Raw genomic sequence first — 13192 nt, forward strand, 5'->3', positions numbered from 1 at the left:
AAACTGCCCACCTTTTGGAAAGCAGCTGAATGCTTAACCACTGCGCCACTGGGGCTCCATTGCTGAACTGGGGTAGAATAATCAATAAACCAATTATGCACAGGCTTACTTGCATTTATTGTATTTACAAATCTGTAGGGAACACTTTCACACTTTTTCACCCCATCAAAGATTCTGTTTGTAAGGTATGGCCGCTCCTGTCTCTCTCCTAACCCTACAGCACCTTCCTACAGAACAAAACCTTTTCAAATTTATAATCCCTGACAGGGATGGAGTTCCCAGTAAGCAAGGTACACCCAGGCTTACTTGTGTGTATTTACTAATTTGTGTGAACACTTTCACCTGTTTTTCACCACATCAGGTGAAATTGTTCACACAGATTAGTAAGTACACAAAAGTGAGCCTGTGTATACCTTGCTTAATAAGCAAGCAATCTGCCCCTGCTGCCATAACAAAAAATACCACAAGCGGGTGGCTTTAAAGAACAGAGATTTATTTTCTCACAGCCCAGGAGGCTAGAAGTCGGAATGAAGGGCGTGGCTCTGGGGGAGGAGCCTCTTTGGCTTTTTCAGCTCCTGTTGTGTTCCTGTAGATGATTCTGACTCATAGCCGCTGGCCAGTAAACAACTGCCCCATAGGGTTTCCAAGGCTGTAATCTTTACGGAAGCAGACTGCCACATCTTTCTCCCACAGAGCAGCTGGTGGATTCCAACTGCCAACCTTTTGAGTAGCAGCTGAGAGCTTAACCGCTGTGCCACCTTTTCAGCTTCTAGTAGCTGGCAGCTCTTGCTTTAACAGGTTACAGTAATGCTGTTGCTGAGTGCTGAAAGAAGCTGGGGGCCAGAGCCAGAGCTCCTGGAGAGATGCAAATCTGAGCTGGAAGCTACAATATAATCCCTTCTCCCTTCCTCCCACCTTCCAGTCTCCCACAGGTGCCACTCATTAGCAGAACCTAATTGAAAGGCAGAAAGCAAGAGCAACAGGGAAATGTAGTTTACAGTTCAGCTCCAGCATCACTGAGCAACGTGGGAAGGGGGGAATCCAATAGACAATAGGTAAATAGTCAACCCACTAAGTAACCCTGGAATGACAAGGGAAACCTCCAGCTCTCCTAGCACCCATGCTTCCCTAAGCTCCCCTGCTTCCTCCCAAAGGCTAGGGTTCTCTTCTAGACCTTGATGTCGACCTGCCTGTGCAGGAACTTGCCATTGCCTGGTGAGCCACAACCCAGGCTGGTCCAGGTATCAACCCTAGTGCTATCATCCGTGGTCTGTGTGGGGCTGGGTCATCTGGTACCACTCACTCTTCAGCCAACGGGCAGCCACAGTGCCACCACCAAGCAATCATTGCATTTTCAGAAGTACAAGTGGGACGGGCCGTGTGGGGCTACATATTGATTGGCATTATCTTAGGAATGAGAGTGAGGGGAAGGAGCTCCTTTGGCTTGTGGAGATGCAGTTCAGGAGGTTTTGGGTGGACAGGGCTGATAGGGTCAACTGGTCAGTGCAAGACAAATCCAAAAAATATGTCACTGTGTGTCTCACTTATGTAGTGCTGCTGTAACAGAAATACCACAAGTGGATGGCTTCAACAAAGAGAAATTTATTCTCTCACAGTCTAGGAGGCTAGAAGTCCAAATTCAGGGTGCCAGCTCCAGGGGAAGGCTTTCTCTTTCTAGGGGCAGAGAAAGCTTTGGGGGGAGGTCCTTGTTGTCAATCTTCCTCTGCTCTAAAAGCTTCTCAGCGCAGGAACCCCAGGTCTAAGGGACATGTGCTCCTGGCTCTACTTTCTTGGTGGTATGAGGTCCGCAAGTCTCTCTGGTTGCTTCTCTCCTTTATCTTTCAAAAGAAATTGGCTTAAGACACAATCTAATCTTGTAGATTGAGTCCTACCTCATTAATATAACTGCCACTAATCCCATCTCATCAACATCGTAGAGATTGGATTTATAACACACAGGAAAATCACATCAGGTGACAAAATGATGGACAATCACATAATACTGGGAATCACGGCCTAGCCAAGTCAATACATGTATTTTTGGGGGACACAATTCAATCCATAACACCATTCTGTAGATGGAATAATGGAGACTGATAGTCATGAAGCTATTTGCTCAAAGTCACACAGTGAGAAGGTGGCAGAACCGAGGTGCAAATCCAGGTCTAGATGGCTCCAGACTGTCTATAGGTCCATTTCTGTAGATTTTCCAGGTTGGTCTATCACTTCTTTCTCCTTGTCTCTCCCTACCCCAGACCAATCCTGGAGAGATGATATATAATGTATTTGCTACAAGGTCCCATAGCAGGCAAGGGTAGCATGAAGGACTCAGCCTGTTGGGTCCCTGGACCCTGGAAGTTATAACCACAAAGAGGATCAGACTGGAAGTGAAGCATGTAATACCTGGGAAGAGGCAGAAGGCAGGACATGGAAGGGGGCTGTCTTAGGCCAGGTTCCCTAAAGCAAAACCAGTAAAGCATTTATATAGACAGAGAGGGAGAGGAAGAGAGAGAGAGAGAGAGAGAAAGATTTATATCAAGAAAATGGCTCACGCAGTTGTAGAGGCTGGAACATCCCAAGTCCATGGCTCAGGATAGAAGTATCTCCTGATTCATGTAGCAGCAGGGGCTGGCCAACCCAAGATTGGCAGGTCAGAGAGCAGGGCTCTTGTTCACAGGCTGAGATCATTGAATACCAAGATCAGCAGGCAAGACCACAGGTAAGCTGCTAGCTCAAGCCTCAAGAACCGGAGGTCAGATGAAAGGGAGACAGCTGCAGGATCCAGAACGGGGAAAGGCCCACAAGCCTTGCCAGAATGTTCACTTATATTCAATGCAGGCCACACTCCCAAGGAAACTCCCTTTCAACTGACTGGCTACTCACAGCAGATCCCATCATGGAGGTGATCTCATTATATCAAATCTCATCATGGAAGTGATTGCATCATATGACTGCCAAACCACTGAGAATCATGGCTCAACCAAGCTGACGCACAACCTTAACCATCACGGGGTCCGTTCTCTCTTCTCTCCTTCTTAGGAAGTACAGGTCTGAGCAGACATCAGAAGGAGTTTCTAGCTGAGAGAAGGTGCAAACAAGGGCATCCCATAAGGATGGTGTGCAAGCAGCACAGAGAGGATGAAGCACACCATGGGTGGTGCGGGGGAGGTTACAGTGTGGAGACGGGATGAGCAGGCATCACCCGCGTTATTGTCATAGCAGTCACTCCAGGCTTGGCATGTCTCTAAAGGCCCGCCAGGCATTGTCACCACTTGCAGGGTGGTTGTGAGCACTCAGGTAAGTGGAACGTGCTTAGAAAGCACCTGGCGCTGAGTGAGCCGCAGGTAGCTGTGTGCTGTCATTGTAAGAACCATCGCCTCGTGTCCGCTCTCTAACTTAGAACTGAAAGTGGCCCTGCTTTGCGGAAGAGGAAGATGAGTCTCAGTAACAATATTAATATTTGGTTGAAGTGTTCATATTTAATCACTTTTGTGCTATAAACATGGCAAATTCATATGGTTTCAGTCAGTGGTGTGTTGGTAAATGTTGAACTGCTGGCTCTCTGGAGAAAAAAAGCTTGATTTGTGGCCTTTGCCAATTTGGTGCAGTGGTTATAGCGCTTGGCCACCAACCAAAAGGTCAGTGGTTCAAACTCACCAGCCGTTCTGTGGGAGAAGGAGGTGGCAGTCTGCTTCTGTAAAGGTCACAGCCTTGGAAACCCTATGGGGCAGCTCTCCTCTGTCCCATAGGGTTGCCATGAGCTGGAATGGATTCAGCGGCAGTGGGTTTGCTTTGGTTTTAAACACTTTGCATATTTAAAGTGTATAATTTGATAAGTTTTGACGTATGTGTACACAGGTGAAGCCATTGCCAAAACTAAGATAAGGAATACATTCATTACCCCTAAAAGTTTCACAAGCCCCTTTGTAATCCTTTCCTAGTGCTACTCAAGTCCTGCTCCCCTACCCACCCCACCCATCTCCAGGCAACCATTGACCTGCTTTGTGTAACTATAGATTAGTTTTCATTTTCTAGAATTTTATATAAATGGCGTCATACAGTATGTAGTCTTTCATCTGGTTTATTTCTCTCGGCATACTTATTTTGAGAATCATCCATGTCGTTGTATGTATCCATAGTTCATTCATTTTTATTGTATGTATCCATTGTATGGATGTTGTTAGGTGCTGAAGAGTCAATTCGATTCATAGCGACTCTGTGTACAACAGAACAAAACACTGCCCGGTGCTGCACCATCCTCACAATTGTTGTTATGCTTGAGCCCATTGTTGCAGCCACTGTGTCAATCCATCTCATTGAGGGTCTTCCTCTTTTTCACTGACCCTGTATTTTACCAAGCATAATGTCCTTCTCCAGGTACGGATCCCTCCGGACAACCTGTCCAAAGTATGTGAAATGTAGTCTCGCCATCCTTGCCTCTTGCCTCTGCCGTCTTGCCTCTTGATGTATAGGTCTTGCATATCTTTCATCAGTTTTCTCCCTATGTATTTCATATTTGCAATGCTACATAAATGGCATCCTTCAATTTTCAATGTCTGACTAGTCTTTGCTAGAAATAAATTGATTTTTGTATATTGATATTATATCCTGTACTGTGCTAAACTCACTTATTAGTTCTAGTAGTTTTTTGTAAATTCCATTGACTTTTTTTACAGAGACATAATGTTTGCAAATAAAAACTGTTTTACTTCTTTATTTCTCATCTGGATGCTTTTATTTCTTTTTCTTGCCTTATTGCCTGGATGAACAACCAGTGCAATGTTAAACATAAGTGCTGAGAACGGTGATCATTGTCTTGTTCTTGATTTTAGAGGGAAAGTGTTCAGTCTTTTACCGTTAAGTATGTTAGGCGCATGGTTTTTGTAGATATACTTTATCAGATTGAGAAAGTTTGCTGAGTTTATATCAGGAATTTATATTGTATCTCGTCAAATGCTTCTTCTGCATCTATTGGGATGAACACACGATTTTTCGTTTTTAGTGTGATAATGCGCTCAATTACACTGATTGATTTTCAAATGCTGAAGCAGCCTTGCATTCCTTGGATAAACCCCACTTAGAAATGATGTATTATCCTTTTTACATATTGTTGAATTCAGTTTTCTAAAATTTTGTTCAAATTTTTTACTTGGTTATTTGTGGTTTGCTTTTCCTGCGTTATCTTTGTCTGGTTTTATTATAGGCATAATGCTGGCCTCATAAAATGAATTGAAAGATATTCCCTTCTTTTCAGTTTCCTGAGTTTATGTAGATTTGGTATTATTTCTTCTTTAAATATTTGGTAGAATTCAGCAGTGAATCCAACTGTGCCTAGAGTTTCCTTCGTGGCAAGGTTTTTAACTGAAAATTCATTTTCTTTAGTGACTGGCTATCTAAGATACTCTATTGGTCCTACCCCATCTGGAGCAAATAAAATGAAGAAAACCAAAGACACAAGGGAAAGATTAGTCCAGAGGACTAATGACCACGATTACCACAGCGTCCACCAGACTGCACCCAGCACAACTAGATGGTGCCCGACCATCACCACAGACTGCTCTGACAGAGATCACGATAGAGGGTCCTGGACAGAGCTAGAGAAAAATGTAGAATAGAATTCTAACTCACAAAAAAAGACCAAATTTACTGTCTGACAGAGACTAGAGAAACCCCAAGAGTATGACCCCAGACTCCCTTTTAACTCAGTACTGAAGTCACTCCTGAGGCTCACCCTTCAGCCAAAGATTAGACAGGCCCAGAAAACAAAAACAAAAAAACCCGAGAATAAATGGACATGCCAGCTCAGGGGCAAGAAGGCAGGAGGGGACAGGAAAACTGGTAACAGGGAACCCAAGGTCGAAAAAGGGAGAGTGTTGACATGTCGTGGGGTTGGCATGAATGTCACAAAACGATATGAGTATTAATTGTTTAATGAGAAACTAATTTGCTCTGTAAACCCTCATCTAAAGTAAAATAAAAAAATTCATTTTCTTCAATAAATACAGGCTTACTTAGTTGATCTATTTCTTCTTGAGTGAGCTTTGGCAGTTTGTGTATTTCCAGGTGTCTTAGTTATCTATCGCTGTGTAACATACCACCACCAACTGAGTAGCTTAAAGTAACATATTTATTATCTCATACTTTCCGTAGGTCAAGAGTCTGGACACAGCTTATCTGGGTTCTCCAGGGTCTCATCAGGTTTCAATCAAGGGGTCAGCTGGACTGCATTCTCATCTGGTGGTTTGTTTGGGAAGGGACCACTTCCAACTCACTCACTCAGATTTTTGTTACGTTCATTTCCTTGTAGTTGTAGGACTGAGGCTTTCGACTCCTACAGGCAGCTTGCATTTCCCTGCCATGTTGCCTTCTCCATAGACAGGTCACAACATAGAAGCTTGCTTCTTCAAGGCCAGCAGGAGAGTGACGATTCAAAGTTATATAACTGTAAAATATTGTAACATAACCATGGGAGTGTCATTCTATCACCTTTGTCATATAACATAACATAATCATGAGAGTGACAACCCATCATGTTTGTTATATTCTACTGATTGGAAGCAAGTCACGGGTCCTTCCTACATTCCAGGGGAGTGTATTACACAAAGAGAAACACCAGGAGGTGGATATCATTAAGGGTCACCCTAGGGTCTGTCTGCCACAGTCTGCCTTCTGGCCCCCAGTGATTCACATCCTTCCCACATAAAAATACATTTACTCTGTCCAAGTTCCCCCAGAGTCTCATCCCATTATAGCATCAGCTCAGAGTCCAGTTTTTCATCATATAAATCGATTCCAGGCCTAGGAATACTCCTCCCTGGCTTTAGGCTCTACCATCTGGATTTTTGGGTCTGTCCTCTGAATCATCCTTTTTTTTCATAGAAATAGCAATGTTTGGAGCTGAGTAGTTTCATCAGCCTACTTCCTGCCATTAGAATTTTGGGGTCCAACAGCCTTCTTTCATTTTGTACTCTTGTGTCCCATTTGGAGCCCTGGTGGCACAGTGATTAGAAGCTCGGCTGCTAACCAAAAGGTTGGCAGTTCGAATCCATTAGCTGGTCCTTGAAAACCCCGTGGGACAGTCTACTCTGTCCTCTAGGGTCGCTATGAGTCAGAATCGACTCAGTGGCAAAGGGTTTGGTTTTTGGGTTTGGTGTCCCATTTAGCTCAAGCTGGCAATGCTTTTACTGAAATAATCTCCTAAAAAACTTTGTTAGTGTTGTTCACTCCATTAGACAAAATCCATACCCACAAATATTTTAAATATCACCCCTTCTCCATCTTTGGGTCCAGCTGGGATGGCTGAGGCAAACACCCCTAAGCTTCCTAGAGGTCCCATAGTTTTATTGAGGGGATCTGTGAGGCATACATCTTGAAAAGGTCCTTCATGTGACATTTGATCTTTCTGAGGTTTTAGCAAAAGTTTATACAGTTACCCATTCAGGTTTTTCTCTATGCCATGCTTTCAGCAGCCATTTCTGAATTTTAGCATCTTTTGCCATCTGAGAGGTTGAGAATTTTCAAACTCAGGTCAAGTCATGGTTACTTTATGATTAACTGTTCTTCCCTTAATTTGTCTTTCTTTTCTCAGATTTTACTATAAGAAAAAAGAAGAAACCAGGTGGTGCCTTTAATACTTTTCTTGGAAATCTCCTTAGCCATGTAACAACTTCACTTACAAGTTCTGCTTTCCATGTAACTGCAGGAGACAATTTTTAAGCTTTCTGCCACCATGTGACAAGGATCTTCCATCCGTCAGTTTTCTAGAATATGTTCCTCACTTCATTCTGAGCCTTCACTGGCAGTGAGTGCCCTTTAAACTTTAGTAAGAGAGATGAATATACTTCCCAGATCTGAAAATAAAGGAAAAGAAAAGAAATTGGAAATGTAGTAATTACTAGATAAGAGTATCAATTGTTGTAGGAAAAGTGCATATCAAACATAAATTAAGGACATCTTAATTTCACGTTGAAATGGAGATAAGGAAAATTAAACAAAGTCTCTTAAGATTTTTAACCATAGAAATGTTATTTTTCCTGAATATATCTGATTTACAAAAAGAAGCCACTTAGTTGGCAGCAGAGAAGAAATCAAATGACTATTGCATTGGGCAAATGTGCTGCAAAAGACCTCTTTAAAGTTTTAAAAAGCAAAGGTGTGACTTTTATGACTAAGGTGTACCTGACCCAAGCCATGGTCTTTTCAATCGCCTCATAAGCATGTGAAACCTGGACAAAGGAAGATTGGAGGAGAACTGACACATTCGAATTGTGGTGTTGGCAGAGAATATTGAATATACATACCATGGTCTGCTAGAGGAATGAACAAATCACCCTTAAAGGAAGTACAGCCAGAATGTTCCTTAGAAGCAAAAAAAGAAGCAAGGATGGCAAGATTTCTCTTGCTTGCTTTGGACATGTAATCACAACGACCAATTGCTAGAGAAGGACATCGTGTTTGGCAAAGTGGAGGGTCAGCGAAAATGGGGATCCACTTGAGACGGATCACGTGGCGGCTGCAACAATGCGCTCGAACACACTAATGATTGTGAGGATGGCGCAGGACTGGGCAGTGTTTCCTTGTTATACACAAGGTCACTGAGTCAAAGCCAATTCCACGGGAACTAGCAACAACAATAACAACAAAGTTGGCTTTTAAATATTCCGACGCTTTAAGTCCCAATTTTTTTTTTTTAAGTCCCGTGGAAACTTTTTCTTTTATTATTGTGCTTTAAGTGGAAGTTTACAATTCACGTCAGTTTCTCATACAAAAACTTATTCACACATGGTTATGTGACCCTAGTTACTCTCCCTGTAATGTGACAGCACTCTCCTCCTCTCCAGCCTCTATTTCCCATGTCCGTTCAACCAGCTCCTGTCCCCCTCTGCCTTCTCATCTCGCCTCCGGACAGGGCCGCCCACAGTCTCACGTGTCTACTCGCGCTAAGAAGCACACACCTCACCAGCATCATTTTATGTCTTATTGTCTAGTCTAATCTCTGTCTGAAGAGTTGGCTTCAGTCCCATGGAAACTTTATCTGAATAGTTTTAAGCAGTGAGTAACATCAGTAATTTGTAATATAAAGTAAGAATCATGTTTGGATCTTCTAAATCTGATTCACAGATTCTGCTTAGTGCAATATTATTCAAATTTGGGAGTGGCCTTCAGAATTTTTTTAAAGTAATTATCAGTCACAGTGATGTCCTGTAAAAGAAGTTTCTGTAAGCTGAAGATAATTAAAAGTTGTTTGTCATGTAGTCAAGAGAAATTGCCAAATGTGCCCATTCTCTCAAGTGAAAATAAGACAAGCAAAAAAATAGATTTTGAAAATATTATTGATGAGTTTTCCTTCACCGAAGTAAGCAAAGTAAAATTATGATAAATTCCATTTTGAGTTTAAAGGAAACATTTAAACTGAAAATATTGTTGTGAGTTTCACTATTTCTCATTTTTTCCATATATTTTCAACTACTTCAATATTCTGGATTTTTAAAGCATGTACAAGGGTACACATTTCTCCTTTTGCCTCTAGGTCCAACATGGCACAGCAAGGTGCTGCTTCTGGGAGGACAGGGTCGAAGTAAGGTGAGGCAGGGAGAAAGGGTGAAACTGAGGTTTATGGGGTCTGCAGGGGCCTGGTGAAGCAAGGTCTTGTAGGGCAGGAGAAGGAGCGTGTCCTGGTGACTCTAAGACCACGGGACAAAGATTGAGAAGATCTTGCCTTTCCTGAAGGGGATACCAGACACAGACTCAGGTTGGCTGGGCCAGGACAGAAGAAGGCCTCAGCTTAGCACCAAGAAAATCCAAACCCGTTGCCATGGAGTCGATTCCGACTCATAGCACCCTACAGGACAGAGTAGAACTGCCCCATAGGGTTTCCAAGAGCAGTTGGTGGGTTCCAACTCCTGACCTTCTGGTTAGCAGCAGAGCTCTTAACCACTGCAGACGGCCACCAAATGGTCAGTCGTGTCACCTCAGATAATGCTACTGTAAAGGCTGGAAGTTGGGGGACCTCCGTGACACCTGCCCTGCTCAATCTGCAGGTCCAGCTTCTGCCTTATGGAGGCTTTGGGCGAAGATACATGCCATCACCTTATCACAGAGATGAGTGTGCACACAAATGCAGAATACCACACAATTCTCTCCTAGATGACAAATCAGGGACCTCCCCCCGCCCCCTTCCCCATTCTGCTCAGGGAGAGTTCAGAGCTTCTCCACAATCTAAATCAGGTCACATCTCTCCCTGACTTATATCCTCCAGCAGGTTCCCATGGCTCTTAGGATCAAATCTAAATCCCTGGCTCAGGTGTCCAAGCCCTGCCTGGCCTGCTCTTGCCCTCCTCACTCCCTCCCCTCCTGCCTTCCCACACTCCGGTCACACTGCCCCTTTTTTCGGCTCCTGGGACACTCAAGACTCATTCTCACCCCCAGGGCCTTTGTATCAGCTGTTCCCCTACCTGGCGCTCTTTCCTTTCCCCTAGCTCCTTCTGGAGAAGTTCATCCTTCAGATCTCAGCTCAGGTGTCCCCTCCTCAGAGAGGCTTCTCTGCACCCCCTTCTCCTGGGTCCCTCTCCTTTCTAGTTATTCCCTTCACAGCCCTCGGTCCACTCTGAAACAACCTCATTTATTTGACTGCTTATCCCTGACCCTCCACCCTCCTCCCGCCCCATGAATCATGAGCTCCAGGAGAGATACGGCCTTGTCTTTGATCACTACTTAGACTCGGGGCTGAGCACACGTCCGGGTAACACCAAAACGAAACAAAACAAAACAAAACAAAACAAAAACCCCAAACCCACTGCCGTAGTCCATTCTGACTTATAGACACCAGGCTCCTAATTCAAATAAGTTGAATGAATTCATAAATCCTGCCCTCCGCACTCATGGAACCAATATGAGGTTCAATCAGGAATATAGCCGCCAGTAACTGAGGCCCATATACACTATACACTGAACCAGTCAGGAGTTCAAACCGTGGATAAATGCAAATGACTGAAACTCGAACTCTACATCGAGAAGAAGCTTTCCTAGGTAAGGAGGCTGCGGTTCCTTGAAGGAAAAATCCGCACTGAACACTTGAGACTCCGCCCTTTATATTCCAGCAGCCAATCACATGGAGGAATTAAGGGCGAAGAGCGCATTGGTGAATAGAGACCACACCCCGATTACGTCACTCACCATGACAACCTCCCGCCTTTGATCCTGAATTTGAGAAATGGCCCTCGTTCCTTAATGAGTTTATAAGGGAACACCTTACAGGTTATATGGGAAGATTATACAGGGGGACAAAAAGACTAGTGGGGATGGGGTGTTACAGGGAGATAAGAGGAAGTTATCATGGGGAAAGGAGGGATTACAAAGGGATTTATGGGAGAACAGGGAAGGTTAAGGTGGAGATGGGATTCACAGGGGGCAGAAAAGGTGTTACGGAGGACAGAAAAGGTGTCACTGGGGGGCAGTCAGGGAAGGCTGTAGGTAAAAAGAGGGAAAATCAATTAGGGAGGGAAATGAGGCAACCTAGTTGCATTATAGGGGGGGTCAGTGAGGATGTTATATTGAGAGAGTGGGGTGATGCCAGGGCCAAGCTGCTCCGCGCTGTGGGATAGTGTCAGTTTTCGGAGCTCCTCTGACCAGCGGAGTCAGTTCAGCTGGCTCTCCATTTGTAGAGGTCTCTGCCGTCCATTCTTCTGGCCGCTGTGCTCAGACCCTTTCCCTGTCTGTCCTTCTCTTTAGTCTGTTGCCCTCAGGCCACCGTAGGTCATGGCGCAGAGTGACTCTGATGAGACTCCCCCGACCCGTCCCTTTGCGGAGTACATGACTCTGTCCCTCGTGGCTCTCTTCTGCTGCCTGCCCTTCGGAATTGCAGCCATTATTTACACTTGCAAAGTGGGTGTTGTCTGAATCCCCATCCCCCAGCCCCTTTGTGTCTCACCACCCCTTCTTGCTGGAAATTAACACTTCCTCTCTCTCCTAGAGGAAACCTTCAACCATCTTTTCTCTCCTCCTGTGGGCCTTTACCTTGGTACATCCAACTTTCTACCTTTCCTCTTTCACAGAGGAAACCTACCCTGTCCCTCACTCACTTTGCTCTGTTTTCTTCAAGGAGGCCATTCTTCCATCTCCATCTTTCCTTCTGGATCAGCCCCTCTTGCTTCATCCCAGGGACCCTGCTGGTTTTCCCTTCTCCTCACCTTCATGCTGATTTCTGAGAGCTCTCCCACCAAGCTGCCTTCACTTCCACAGACCAAGAAAGCCAACAAACGTGGAGATGAGCACAAGGCAGAGAGATATTCCAACCTGGCCTTTTCCTTGGGCCTTACAGCTGTCATCCTGGGCCTGTGGATCTACATTGTGAGACTTTCATTCTTCTTCCTCCTATGACAGAAGGACTCATAAGCCAGGAAACTTCCCTCAGAACTCCAGGAGCCCCAGGGACTAGAGATCCCTCTTTATCTTCAAAACCACTTTGGACTAGAGTCTGCCCTTGACCCTGGTCCCTTCACCAGACTTTGGGAGAGCAATAAATCTTTTGGGAAGTTCTGCCTGTGGGAGATGTTTGTGTGTGAGTTCCCAACTCTCATTCATTAATCCAATCATCAAAAAAAAACAGAGTGCTGATTGTGCCAAGCATAAGAAAGATGCTTTGTGAGAGAGGTTTTAGTAAAGCTGAAAGTTTCACAGTCAGTAAATACTTTGTGCAATCTGAGACTCAAACAGTGCGGCTTTCTGTCCTAGACAACCTAGTAGAAGTACAGGCGACGAGTGGGGAATTTATCAACGAGCTTAGACTAAGTTATGCTCCGGTAACAACTGACCCATCGTCTCCGTGGCTCAAATGCATCAAACATTAATCTCTTGCTGAACTAGTCAGTTTTCAGCTCTTCTCCAGATCGTCGTCATTGCGGGATCCAGGCTGAAGGATCATGTAATCACCACGCCTTTCTCAGGCTGTGGCGGCTGCATATGTTGATTTACCTTGAAAATGGGTCAGGAAGTACCAACAGATGCTCTGGGGGATCACCTGCTCCCATGTGTAACATCAGCCTTACCTCCTCCTGACGATTAGGGACTGAAGCACGTTAACTCCTTTCCTTGCCTGCTCATCTCTTGACACAAAGAGCCTGACATGACAGGGTACTCTTACTTTGTTCCCTGTTGGAAGAGTTTTCCTTTTAGAACCAGGATGTCTAGATTA

The 13192-nt window shown here is 44.5% G+C and overlaps 1 long non-coding RNA gene across 2 annotated transcripts in view; it reads left to right on the top strand.

Moving 5' to 3' along the window:
- The window catches only part of LOC111748046 (uncharacterized), a 43185-nt gene extending 31921 nt beyond the window's left edge, over window positions 1–11264 (top strand). The window contains exons 4-5 of one of the 2 annotated variants that reach the window (XR_002783973.2): window positions 6151–6212; window positions 7589–11264. This is a non-coding gene — a long non-coding RNA (uncharacterized LOC111748046). The remainder of the gene's footprint in view (window positions 1–6150; window positions 6213–7588) is intronic. The other variant, XR_002783974.2, reaches the window with a different exon arrangement.
- Window positions 11265–13192: the final 1928 nt, after the last annotated feature.

The sequence above is a fragment of the Loxodonta africana genome, chromosome 11 (genome assembly GCF_030014295.1).
Source record: "Loxodonta africana isolate mLoxAfr1 chromosome 11, mLoxAfr1.hap2, whole genome shotgun sequence".
Lineage (NCBI taxonomy): Eukaryota > Metazoa > Chordata > Mammalia > Proboscidea > Elephantidae > Loxodonta > Loxodonta africana.